The following is a 12,403-nucleotide window of genomic DNA, read 5'->3' on the forward strand; positions in this document are numbered from 1 at the left end:
ATATATTTCACACACACACACACACACACACACACACACAATACTGAAAGAACATTATTAATGTTGCAAAGTCAAGTTCATTCCTTGAATAGGGTGACCGGATGGCAAATGTGAAAAATCGGGACAGGGATTGGGGGGTAATAGGAGCCTATATAAGAAAAAGACCCCAAAATCAGGACAGTCCCTATAAAATCGGGACATCTGGTCACCCTATTCCTTGAAGGAAGATATTTCTCATAATGCTCAGAGGCTACTCTAGGAGGTTTTTTTCCTATTTCATGCGACAAGCTGCTTTCAATTCACCATAGTCAATTCATAATATATATCATCTAGAAAAAGAGAACCGCTCGAGGTGCTGGGATACTGTCAGGAACTCAGCTGCTTCTGGGCTTGGTTGCCTTGCTGGGCACTAAGTGACTTTGCTCCCTGATTAGTTAGAAAAGCCATCAGATCACCATTTTAGCCCTTTAGCAGCAGCAGAACAGTGGCTGCTCAATGCCCGCAGATGGGCCAAACCTGCTTCCTGTCCAGTGCTTGCTCTTCCCCTTGCCTGCTCCACTCCAGTCCTTAGTCTCTGTATGCCTCTGAACTCCTGATTCCTAACTCCTGGTTCTGACCACTGGCTTGTCGTCTGACCACAATTCTGGCCTTGCCCTTTAGTTCTGTTCTGACTCCTGGCTCCAACCCGCATCTAACCAAACCTCCATTTCTGCTCTCTGATTCTGCAACAACCAATAGGTCAGACTCCTTATCAGACCAATAGGTGCACCTCAGTGCGTGACAATACCACTCCCCCAATTTTTGTGTCATATGCAAACTTTCCATGTGAATATTTCACGTTTTCTTACAGGTCATTGATAAAAATGTTAAATAGCGTAGAGCCAAGACTAATCCCTGCAGGACCCCATGAGACACTTACAAGTCCCCATTTACAATTACTTTTTGAGTCCTAACCACCAGGTTTTTTTCCCCCATTTTATGTGTGTCATGCTAATTTTATATCATTCTAGTTTTTAATCCAAACGTTGTATGATACCAACTCAAACGTTTTACAAAAGTCTAAGAATATTACATCAGATGTCTTACATTTATCAACCAAACGTAATCTCATAAAAAAAAATCTAGTTTGACAGGACCTATTTTCCATAAACCTATGTTGATTTCCATTAATTACATTACCCTCCTTTAATTCTGTATTAATCAAGTCCCGAATCATCCGCTCCTTATCTTGCCCAGGAACGATGTCAGGCTGACAAGCCTATAATTAGTCAAGTTATCCTGTTAACCCTTTTAAAAAAATGGTACAACATTAGCTTTCTTCCAGTCTTCTGCAATTTCCCCAGTGCTCCAAGACTTATAGAAAATCAACATTAATGGTCCAGTGAGCTTGTCAGCCGGGTCTTTTAAAACTTTTGGAAGCAAGTTATCTGGACCTCCTGATTTAAAAATGTCTGTCTTCAGTGGCTTTTGTTTAACATCCTCCAGAAATACTAGTGGAATGAAAAGTGTGTTATCGTCACTATATGATGAGACCATATCATCTGTTTTTCCCCAAATATGGAACAGAAATATTTGTTGAACACTTTCTGCCTTTCCATCTTGTAATGGACCAATAGTATTGTCAGCATTCTTTTTGTTCTTAATATATTTTAAAAACTCCTTTTTATTGTCCTTAATGCTGCTGGCCATCTCATTCTCCTTGTGTCCCTTTGCTTCCCTTATCAATTTCCTAGTTTCTGATTTATGTTCATTATTATCAACTTCCTCTTTCTTCTGTTTATTTTATACACAATTTTATATAGCTGCCTTCACTTCCCTACTGAACCAGGTCATATTTTTTAGCTAATATGGCCTTCTTTCTTGATTGTGGTATTATGGATATTTGGGCATCGGATACAGTGTTTTTTAAACTATTCCCAATTATCATTCACATTTTTCTGTTTTAAATTCTTTCTCAAACCATATTTGTCCGTTTACATAGGATGGAATTTAAAATCTCTCTCAGTACTGAAGTCCATCTGGGAAAGGTTTCTGTAGAACACACACCAGCTACCTCAAAGACTTGATGCCTTGAGATACTAATGTATCAGTGCCTGTGGTGGTGGTCATGGTGGGGAAATGTTTGCCCCTCACTGAGAAAAGAGAGAGAAGGAAAAAAGTGCTCCTGAGTTGTACAATGCTCCCAGAATTCTGCGTTCAGTGAAGGGTTTATATAAAGTGCAATAAATAAGACCTAGGTCCACACATTCTAGTCTTTTTGGTTTCCATCTGTGGTATATGAAAGATGAGTATAAAAAGAAATATTGAACAGCTGCCTCATTTACTGAGACTTATCCCTCCTGTGCCTTTAATGAGGCAGGGGCACAATGGAAAAAAACAGTACGTGTTTAAAGGCAGCTGGGACCCCCCTGTGTCCTGAATATATTTCATCACAGGAGATGATGCAACAATGCTCTGATCTCAGCAGCTGATGCCCCGTTGCTGCCTGGCAGCCCCCAACTCATTCTGACATCAGACAGCAGCAGAGGCAGGTGAGCCACAGGGAAAAATTATGGGTAAAAAGATCAGAAGGACAAGGGAGAGACCTGACAAGGAGAAGAATAAAGGTAATCCCCGAAAAGAACTGTAAAAAGGAAGAGTGACCCATGAGGGAACTCCCCAAGAAGGAGTGGACTGAAAAGAAGTGGACAAATTTGTGCACATTTTCACAGATGCAGCGAAAGGCACATCACATCCCTGACACAAAGGCCACTCAACCGCCAAACTTCAAGGGCCGGCTGCACAACATGGAAGCACTAGAGCTTCTCAGCTAAATGGTTGTAAGAATTTTGTTAACATTTTTTGTGTCTAATTTAATTATTGGAAATGGCTTAAACATTTCAGCTTAAACCTTCAAAACAAGTTAAAAAGTCCATGGGGTAATTGAGGCTGTGTCTGCACTGAGCTTTTTAACCAAAGATTTCACATTATTTCTACTCCCAATTAAGCACCAACTACTGTATGCTGGGGTAGACTGGCTGCCAATATTTTTCCCACTGTGTCCCCTAACCCTGCTCAGAGAAAATCCACTTAGCACACATGTGAAAATGCCAGTGGCTCTTCCACTGTTCCTACCACTGATGGAGCTCAACCAGTGGTAATAGCCTTAAAAAAATGGCAAGTCTAGTCTAGACAAAGCTTTAGACACATAAACCTGGTTGTGGGGGAGTGTTGAAATATGGCTATGGTTGGAGAAGTCTAAAGAGCTGAAAAGAAATGCAGATTAGCTTTACAGAAGAGACCATTTAGAATGCACTGCAAGAGAGAAATGTACCAAAAAGAAAAATGTGAAGAAACTGTTATGCATCTCCAGGGCAGCCTGAAAGAATGTTTGTTCACATAAGGATCTATGTAAAAAGAGTAAAATATTATCCACAGGGGATTTTAACAGCCTAGACATAGCTAGAATTAGAGTGGGGATATGATCAAATAAGGGTGCATCCCTCTGAATATAATACGGGATTGTTTCCCTTTAACATTGTGCAAGCATCACAATCAGAATCTATTCTGGACTGAGTCCTAGGAAACAATCCAGATCCAATAAATCAGATAGAAGTGGCTGAATATCCAGGGAGTTGCTATCATAATATGATGGTATTTGAAAGACTCACTCTGGAGGTTGATGCAAAAGATAACAGAAAAAATATTGGAGTTAAAAAGAAAGTCTTTGGACAGTAAAAAGGAACTCTTCCAGCCAGGCTTGCAATGAAATGGGACTTATCTCAGACAAAGGAAACAATCAATATTCAAACGATATTGTTCACTGCTTTCCAGCAGAATCTCACATGTAGTATCTGCAGCAGGAGGTAAGTCTCAGGTGATCATTTTACAGTCCCTCTATAGGGTTAAACACAACTGAAGATACCACGAGAGATAGTTCTGCTGTTGGGCTTTTGAAATTACAGAGATGAAGAAATATTATCCAATAGCTGTCCTTGAACAAGTCTCCAGGACCTGACAACTTCATTAGAACTCAGCCATAATGGCTGTACTTTGAGAAGGGCTGAATTTCTGAGTTCTCAGGAGACAAACAACTATGTTAGTCATATAATTCATTTACATAAGAAGGTCCCTGTGTTATATGTTTTATATCACTTCTTATTGTTGGCAATAAAATCCTCATCAAAATTTTGGCGAGCACGTAGGAAAATGTTCTGTCAGACTCCATTAATACAGATCAGTCTGGTTTGCTCTGCATAAACCAGAAGATTATCTTCTTCATGCAAATGGTGGGTTTTTTTACCTCTGTATACAGCATTGGTAAGACTGATACTGGAATACAGCATACAGGTCTGGTATCCACATTTAAGAAAAGATGTTGAAAAACTAGAGGTTGGAGAAAATAGCCATAAAAAGTGATGAGAGCTGGAGAAAATGCCTTACAGTGCAAAAGCGGTAAAGAGCCCAATCTGTTTAATTTATCAAAATGAAAATTGAGAGGTAACTTGATGGCAGTACCTTCTTGGGGAGAATATAATGAGTGCTAAAGCATGCTCTAATCTAGCAGAGAAAGGCATAAAAAGAACAAATGGATGGAAGCTGTACTCATACAAATTCAAATTGGAAACAGCAAGGGTGCTTAACCATTGGCACAAACTACTGTGACAAAGTTCCTCCTCTACCTTGGTGAGCTCTGTACTTATTGGCAGATTTGCTCACCTCAGTGATCTTCCCCACACTCTGGGCCAACTTCTCCTGTGTCTGATCAGGAGTTGGGAGGTACCAGGGCCCACCCTCTACTCTGGGTTCCAGCCCAGGGTCCTGTGGATTGCAGCTGTCTATATAGTGCCTCCTGTAACAGCTGCATTACAGCTACAACTCCCTGGGCTACTTCCCCATGGCCTCCTCCAAACACCTTCTTTATCCTCACCACAGAACCTTCTTCCTGGTGTCTATAAATAATAATAATTGGAGATCTCCTAGAACTGGAAGGGACCTTGAAAAGTCATTGAGCCCAGCCCCCTGCCTTCACTAGCAGGACCAATTTTTGCCCCAGATCCCTAAGTGGCCCCCTCAAGGATTGAACTCATAACCCTAGGCTTAGTAGGCCAATGCTCAAACCACTGAGCTCTCTCCCCTGAGTCTGATAACACTTGTACTCCTTAGTCCTCCAGCAGCACAGCCACAGCCTCTCCTTGCACCTCTTGCTCCCAGCTCCTCACACTCACTTCCTCTCCACTGGCTCCCCTTTGCCTGACTGGAGTGAGCTCCTTTTTAAACCCAGGTGCCCTGATTAGCCTGCCTTGATTGGCTGCAGGTGTTCTAATCAGCCTGTCTGCCTTAATTGGTTCTAGCAGGTTCCTGATTACTCTAGTGCAGCCCCTGCTCTGGTCACTCAGGGAACAGAAAATTCTTTCTCCAGTGGCCAGAAGATCCCCCTTTGACTCCTCTGCTGTAGAGGCTAGGAGGGAGAGGGCTGCTGCTGCTGTTGCTGTTCCTGCTGGGCCCTCGCTGCTGCTGCTGTTCCTGCTCCGGCTGCTCCCCTGGCTGGGCTAGACACCACCACCCACCCCCTTTCTCTGCTGTCTGCTTGCTGGCTGGCTAGTAGATTTCCCCCCCACCACCTCAGTTGCTGCTGTTTCTCCACCTACAGCCCCTTTGGGGGGGGGGGCTGCTGGCCCGCTCCCCGGAGGAGGGGAGTGAGGGACCCCAGCTCCAGGCCTTGTTGCTGAGGAAGCCACCACCACCATCTTCTGAGCGGGGTCCCTCCTGCCTGGCCACCAGACCACCACCTGGAGCTGCTGTGTTAGCTGCTGGGGAGCTGCTGGAGCCCCGAGGAGAAGGAGAGTGCTGCCTGCTGCTGCTGGCGGACCTCGTAGAGACTCTGAAGGCCACTGTGGAGGGGGCACCTAAGGACTGAGTATTTTTCGGACTGTGCTCTTGTGGTGGGGGCTTGGACTGTGTCTGTTGGGACACTGGGGGTGTGGCGTGGAGCCTGCCCCCGGTCCATCTGTGTCCCCCTTCGCCCCCACCACCGTCGTTGCCCCCTCCACCACCCCCGCTGGTGTTTTTCCATCTGCCTCATTCTCATGCCTCTGGGACTGAGCTGCTCACCTGGCTTGCCACGCCCACCTCCACCATTTGGGCCTGCAGCAGCAGCCAGCTGCATTGACTTTTTGCACAAGTGCCCGTGGGCGCACCCCCCACCCCCACCCCCTTGGCCTGGCCCCCTCTCCTTTGCCACATTTGTCTGCCCCACCCATTTCCCTCTGTGGCCCTGATTGTCCTGCCCCAGCCCTGCAGCTAGCCCCATGGTCCCTCTGCCCCGCTCCTAGCTCAACTTTCCCCCCCCACGTGATCCCCCAGCCCTGATTGGCCCCTCCCCTCGTGCGCCCATGCCCCCTCCCATGCGCTTGTGCCCTTCCCCCTTTTGAGTTTGCCCTTGTTCACTGCACCCCCTATGCTGTTAGCCCCCCTGATCCCCTAGTGCAACTAGAGGAGCCGGAATTCCCCTCTGGGTCGGTGGCCTGCCACCCTCCCGTCCCTGGGTCCTTGCTTGCTCCCCACGCCCCTTTAGCCTTCCCTTTCTGGCACCCTCCTCCCCTGCCTGCAGCCTAGCGGGGAGGGGTGGTCGCCTCCTTTCCCTCCCCTCCCCTTGCTGTTTGTCCCCCTTCCCGCTCTCGTTATGGCGGGGGACGCGGCGGGGGAGACCCCTCGCGATGCTCCCACCGCCCCTCCTCCCGAAACCCCCGTGTACAATCCCCAAGCCTCTACCTCGACCGCCGCTGCCGGTTTACCTGCCACTGCCCCCGCTGGGGCACCGGCACCGGCGTGTATCGGGGAGACGTCCGCTGCTGCCACGTCCTTTGCCCCTTCCGATTCGGGGGGAGCCCCCCCAGCCGGTCGGAAAGGTCGGGGTGGGAAGAAAGGTAAGGGCCCAGCTATAAAGACCAGGCCCTCCATGGCGGGGACCACCCCCGCTGCCGTGGTCCCGCTACCGGCCGCGGCATCCCTCCCCGCTGTTCCTTCTACCTGCTCCGCAGGTGTCCCTCCCCCGGCCCCCAGGGCATATGCCCAGGTGGCGGCGGCCCCCCCGCCTGCCGCTACTCCTCCGCCTGCCGCTTCCACTTCCATCTCTAGCGGCCGGGGACCCTTTCCTACCTTGACTAGGAAGCACGGCGTCCGTTGCCTCCTGGTGCCCGCCTCGCCCCACGTCGAAACCTATGTGAGGGCGTTGGCGAGGGTAGTGGGGCCCACGGCCATTGTGGCGGCCTCCAAAATGTACGGGAAGGTGGTCTTCTTCCTGGCGTCGGAGGCCGCCGCCCAGGAAGCGGTGGAGACGGGTCTGGCGGTGGGGGGCGTGTTTGTGCCCCTGGAACCCTTGGAAGACCTGGGGGTCCGCTTGGTCCTGACCTCCGTCCCTCCCTTCCTGCCCAATGCCGCCCTGCTGCCCGCCCTTTCTGCCCTGGGGCGCCCTATTTCTATTATCAGCCCTCTCCCGTTGGGCTGCAGGGACCCCGCCCTCCGTCACGTCCTCTCGTTCCGCCGGCAGGTGCAGCTTCAACTGCCGCCGGCGGCACGTGACGGAGAGGCGCTCGAGGGGTCCTTTGTGGTCCCCTACCAGGGAGCCCGCTACCGGGTGCATTATTCAACGGGGGAGGCCCGGTGCTACCTCTGCCGGGCGATGGGGCACGTCCGGAGGGACTGCCCCTTGGCCCGGCACGGAGGAGCGTCCGGGACCCCCGAGCCCCAGTATGGCGCCGGCCCCGTCACCGCCAGTGCCCCTAGCTGCCCAGCACCTGAAGCTGCCCCTCCTCCTTCTCAGTCCACCGCTGTGGAGGAGGGTGCGGCAGAGATAACGCCGGGCATGGGAGAGGGCCCGCCCCAGGGAGACTCCTCCCTCGTTCCTGTTGCCCCTCCGTTGCCTCCCCGAGTCCCTAAGCCGCTGCCCTTGCCCCCTGACCTGACCCCTGTTAGCCAGCCCCCGGATGATGCCATGGAGGGCTGGTCCTTAGTGCAGGGGAAGCGGGGCAAGCGGAAGGCTCCGGTCCCATTACATCTTTCGGATTCGGAGGCCCCCCGGAAGAGCAGAAAGGGGGTCTCTGATGACGAGCCTTCCGCCTTGCCCCCCGACGACGCCCGTTTTGTGGTGCCGGCTGGGCGCGACGTGGCAGCACCGGACGGTGACGCTGCCCCTTCTCCGGGGTCCCTTCCTGAGGAAGCCCCCGAGGGAGCCCCCCTTGCCCGCTTGCCATCCGCAGCCTCCGCGAGGACTGAGGTGGGCGTCGCTTCGGGTGTTGGCGGGGAGGGCCCCGGGGTGGCGGACGGCGATGTCCCCTCCATCTACGAGGAGATCGAGGCCCTGGGTCTGACCCCGGTTACGCAGGGGGAGGACGACCCTTTACTAGCAGGCCTCGATCTGAATGACCTCACCTCGGTCCCCCTGTCCCCGGTTTCCCCTCCCCTGACTGCCGCTTCTGCTCCTGCCTCTGAGGGTCCCCTGGGATCCTCCATCATCCCGGCTGCGGGTGGCACCCCGCTGACGGCCGCCGAGCCCATCGAGGCGACGGCCGATGCCCCGCTGCCCGGACCCGATTCCCAGGGGGTGTCCCTCTTGGGTGTGGGCCAACCGACCCCTTGCCCTACTCTTGTCCCCTCCACCTCCCGTGATGCCATTGCCGCCCCTCGGGATACTCCCCAGGGTGCGGCCTTAGTTGTTTTTCCCTGCTCTGACCCATCAGGGGCTGCTGCTCTCCTTCCGCCGCCCCCTGTTGAACTGGGGAGCGGGGCGGGCCGCGTGGCGTCGGCCCATCGGACGCCACGTCGAGGGTCTGCCCCCTGCCTGCCCGCCTTGGTGGGCCACGGGGCTGTGACGGGGGCCCCGCTGGGGGACGGTCATCAATCCGTTACCCCGCCCCCCCATGCGCTGAGGGAGGAGCTGCGGGCGTTCCTTGAGGACGTCCGTGGCTCCCGTAACAAAGTCCATCTTGCGCTCCAGCGGTGGGGGGATTTCCATCTAATCCTCCGGGCCGCAAAGGCCCTCATAGGGGAGGGTAAGGGGACCGGGAAGCAGGCCGCCGCGGCCTACCGGCGGGTCTGCTTCTTCCGTGACTCTCTCCTCACCCACGGGTTTGGTCACGGATTGCTGCGCGGCCCGACAGAGGCCGTGGGCGTGTCTGCCGGCGAGGATCCCCCCCAACACTCCTCATGGCGACGATCATCTTTGCCACTTTGAACGCCCGGGGCTGTAGGATGGGTCTCCGCAGGAGCCAGGTGCTCTCCTTCCTTCGGGATGGAGGGTACTCTGTGGTTTTCCTGCAGGAGACCCATACGGATCCGGCCGCTGAAGCTAGCTGGCGGCTGGAGTGGGGGGACAGGGTCTACTTTAGCCACCTCTCGGTTCGCTCGGCGGGAGTGGCGACCCTGTTCTCCCCCGACCTACGGCCCGAGGTGCTGGGGGTCGCCGAGGCTGTGCCGGGCCGCCTGCTGCACCTCCGGGTCCGCATGGAGGGGCTTGTGGTTAATCTCGTCAACGTCTATGCCCCGACATCGGGCCCGGAGAGGTTGCGTTTTTATCGGCAGGCGTCCGCCTTCCTCGGCTCCCTGGATCCTCGTGAGTGCCTGGTCCTGGGCGGGGACTTTAACACCACCCTCGAGGAACGGGACCGCTCGGGGACCGAGCAGTGCCCGGCCGCAGCGGACGTCCTCCGGGAGATCGTCGAACGCCACTCCCTGGTGGACGTCTGGCGCGACCACCACCCGGACGACGTCTCGACTTTCACCTTCGTCCGGGTGGAGGCCCATCGGTCGCGCCACTCCCGGCTGGACCGCATTTATCTGTCACGTTTCCACCTTTCACGAGCCCACTCCTCCAGCGTTCGGCCGGCCCCCTTTTCTGATCACCACCTTGCCACCGTGACGGCCTCTCTCTGCGCGGAGAGGCCGGGGCCGGCCTACTGGCATTTTAATAATAGTTTGCTGGAGGACGTGGGCTTCGTGGCGTCCTTCCGGGAGTTCTGGCTGGCCTGGCGAGGGCAGAGACGCGCCTTTCCCTCGGCGCGGCGATGGTGGGACCTGGGGAAGGTGCGCGCCCGGCTCTTCTGCCGCGACTACACCCGGGGCGCCAGCCGACGGAGGGATGCGGCGATAGAGCAGTTGGAACGGGAGGTTTTGAAGCTGGAGAGGCGTCTGGCCGCCAGCCCCGAGGATCCATCCCTCTGCGGAGCGTGCCGGGAGAAGCGGGAGGAGCTCCGGGCCCTCGAGGATCATCGAGCCCGGGGTGCCTTTGTTCGATCCCGCATCCGCCTCCTTCGGGAGATGGATCGCGGCTCCCGCTTCTTCTACGCCCTGGAGAAAAGGAGGGGGGCCAAACAGCACGTCACCTGCCTCCTGGCGGAGGACGGCACCCCCCTCACGGATCCGGCGGAGATCTGCGGGAGGGCCAGGGCCTTCTACGCGGCTCTTTTCTCCCCGGATCCGACCGATCCTAACGCTTGCAAAGTGCTCTGGGACGGACTCCCGACGGTCAGCGTGGGCGACCGGGACCGGCTAGAGCTGCCTCTCACTCTGGCCGAGTTCTCGGAAGCCCTCCGTCGCATGCCCACCAATAAATCTCCGGGCATGGACGGGCTGACCGTGGAGTTCTACCGCGTGTTCTGGGACGTCCTCGGCCCAGACCTAGTCACCGTCTGGGCCGAGTCTTTGCGGAGCGGGGTCCTCCCTCTTTCGTGCAGGCGAGCCGTGCTCGCCTTATTGCCAAAGAGGGGGGACCTCCGCGATTTACGGAATTGGCGTCCCATCTCGCTCCTCAGCACGGACTATAAAATCGTTGCGAAGGCCATTTCGATTCGGCTAGGGTCCGTGCTGGCGGACGTGGTCCACCCGGACCAGACCTACACCGTCCCGGGCCGCACGATCTTTGATAACTTGTATCTGGTCCGGGACCTTCTGGAATTAGGGTGTAGGGATGGTCTGTCGTTCGCCCTCCTGTCCCTGGATCAGGAGAAGGCGTTCGACAGGGTGGATCACGGGTATCTCCTGGGCACTCTGCAAGCGTTAGGCTTCGGACCCCAGTTTGTGGGTTTTCTCCAGGTGCTGTACGCTTCCGCGGAGTGTCTGGTCAGGCTCAACTGGACCCTGACCGAGCCGGTCAGCTTCGGGCGAGGAGTACGGCAGGGGTGTCCCCTCTCGGGTCAGCTGTACGCTCTGGCGATCGAGCCCTTCCTCTGTCTCCTCCGTCGGAGGTTGACGGGGTTGGTGCTCCGGGAGCCGGAGCTGCGGCTGGTCCTGTCGGCGTACGCCGACGATGTGCTCCTCGTGGTCCAGGACCCGGGCGACTTGGCGCGGGTGGAGGCTTGCCAGGCCATTTATTCGGCGGCCTCCTCCGCCCGGGTCAACTGGGTCAAGAGCTCTGGCCTGGTGGTAGGGGACGGGTGGCAGGCGAGCTCCCTCCCACCCGCGCTTCAGGCCATCCGGTGGAGCGCGGGTCCGCTGCTCTATCTCGGCGTTTACCTTTCTGCCACGCATCCGTCTCCGCCGGAGAACTGGCATGGTTTAGAGGGCGGGGTGAGGGCGCGGCTCCGGAAATGGACAGGACTACTTCGGTGCCTCTCTCTCCGGGGGAGGGCGCTGGTGCTGAATCAATTAGTCCTGTCCATGCTCTGGTACCGGCTCAACACCCTGGTCCCGGCCCCGGATTTCCTGGCCAACCTCCGGACGGCGGTTCTGGAGTTCTTCTGGCCAGGAACGCACTGGGTCTCTGCAGGGGTCCTCCACCTTCCCCTGGAGGAGGGGGGGCAGGGCCTGAAGTGCCTGCGCACTCAGGTCCACGTCTTCCGCCTCCAGGCCCTGCAGAGGCTCCTGTACGGTGTGGGTAGTCCGGCGTGGAGCATATTGGCACACACCTTCCTCCGTCGCTTCCGAGGGCTCCGATACGACCGGCAGCTCTTTTCTCTCCATCCGAGAGGTCTTCCGCGAGACCTCTCTGGGCTGCCGGTCTTCTACCAAGACCTCCTCCGGACCTGGAAGCTCTTTTCAACGACCAGGTCCGTGGCGGCCACCGTGGGGGTCGATCTCCTCGCGGAGCCCCTGCTACACAACCCCCAGCTCCGTGTGCAGGTGGCGGAGTCCCCCGCGGTGCGCCAGAGGCTGGTCTTGGCGGGAGTCACCAGGGTCGGAGACCTCCTGGACTACGACCGGGGAGACTGGCTGGATCCCCTGACGCTCGCTCAGCGCATGGGGCTCTCCAGCCCTCGTACCCCCCGGCGCGTACTTCAGGAGGTGAAGGCCGCTTTACTGCCCGCTGCTCGGGTTTACCTCGACCGGGTCCTGCGAGAGGGCATGCCCCGCCCACCTTCCACCCCGGGCCCTGTGGATCTTTTTATCGGGCCCCTGCCCCGTGGCCCCAATCACCCCCCTCGCCCTT

General features: G+C 55.7%; 1 long non-coding RNA gene across 1 annotated transcript in view; it reads left to right on the top strand.

Annotated features, from left to right (window-relative positions):
- Positions 1-2,521: 2,521 nt before the first annotated feature.
- LOC123366491 overlaps positions 2,522-12,403 on the top strand; it is a 36,967-nt gene continuing 27,085 nt past the window's right edge. The window contains exon 1 of the long non-coding RNA XR_006578107.1: positions 2,522-2,606. This is a non-coding gene — a long non-coding RNA (uncharacterized LOC123366491). The remainder of the gene's footprint in view (positions 2,607-12,403) is intronic.

The sequence above is a fragment of the Mauremys mutica genome, chromosome 3, assembly GCF_020497125.1.
Source record: "Mauremys mutica isolate MM-2020 ecotype Southern chromosome 3, ASM2049712v1, whole genome shotgun sequence".
NCBI lineage: Eukaryota > Metazoa > Chordata > Testudines > Geoemydidae > Mauremys > Mauremys mutica.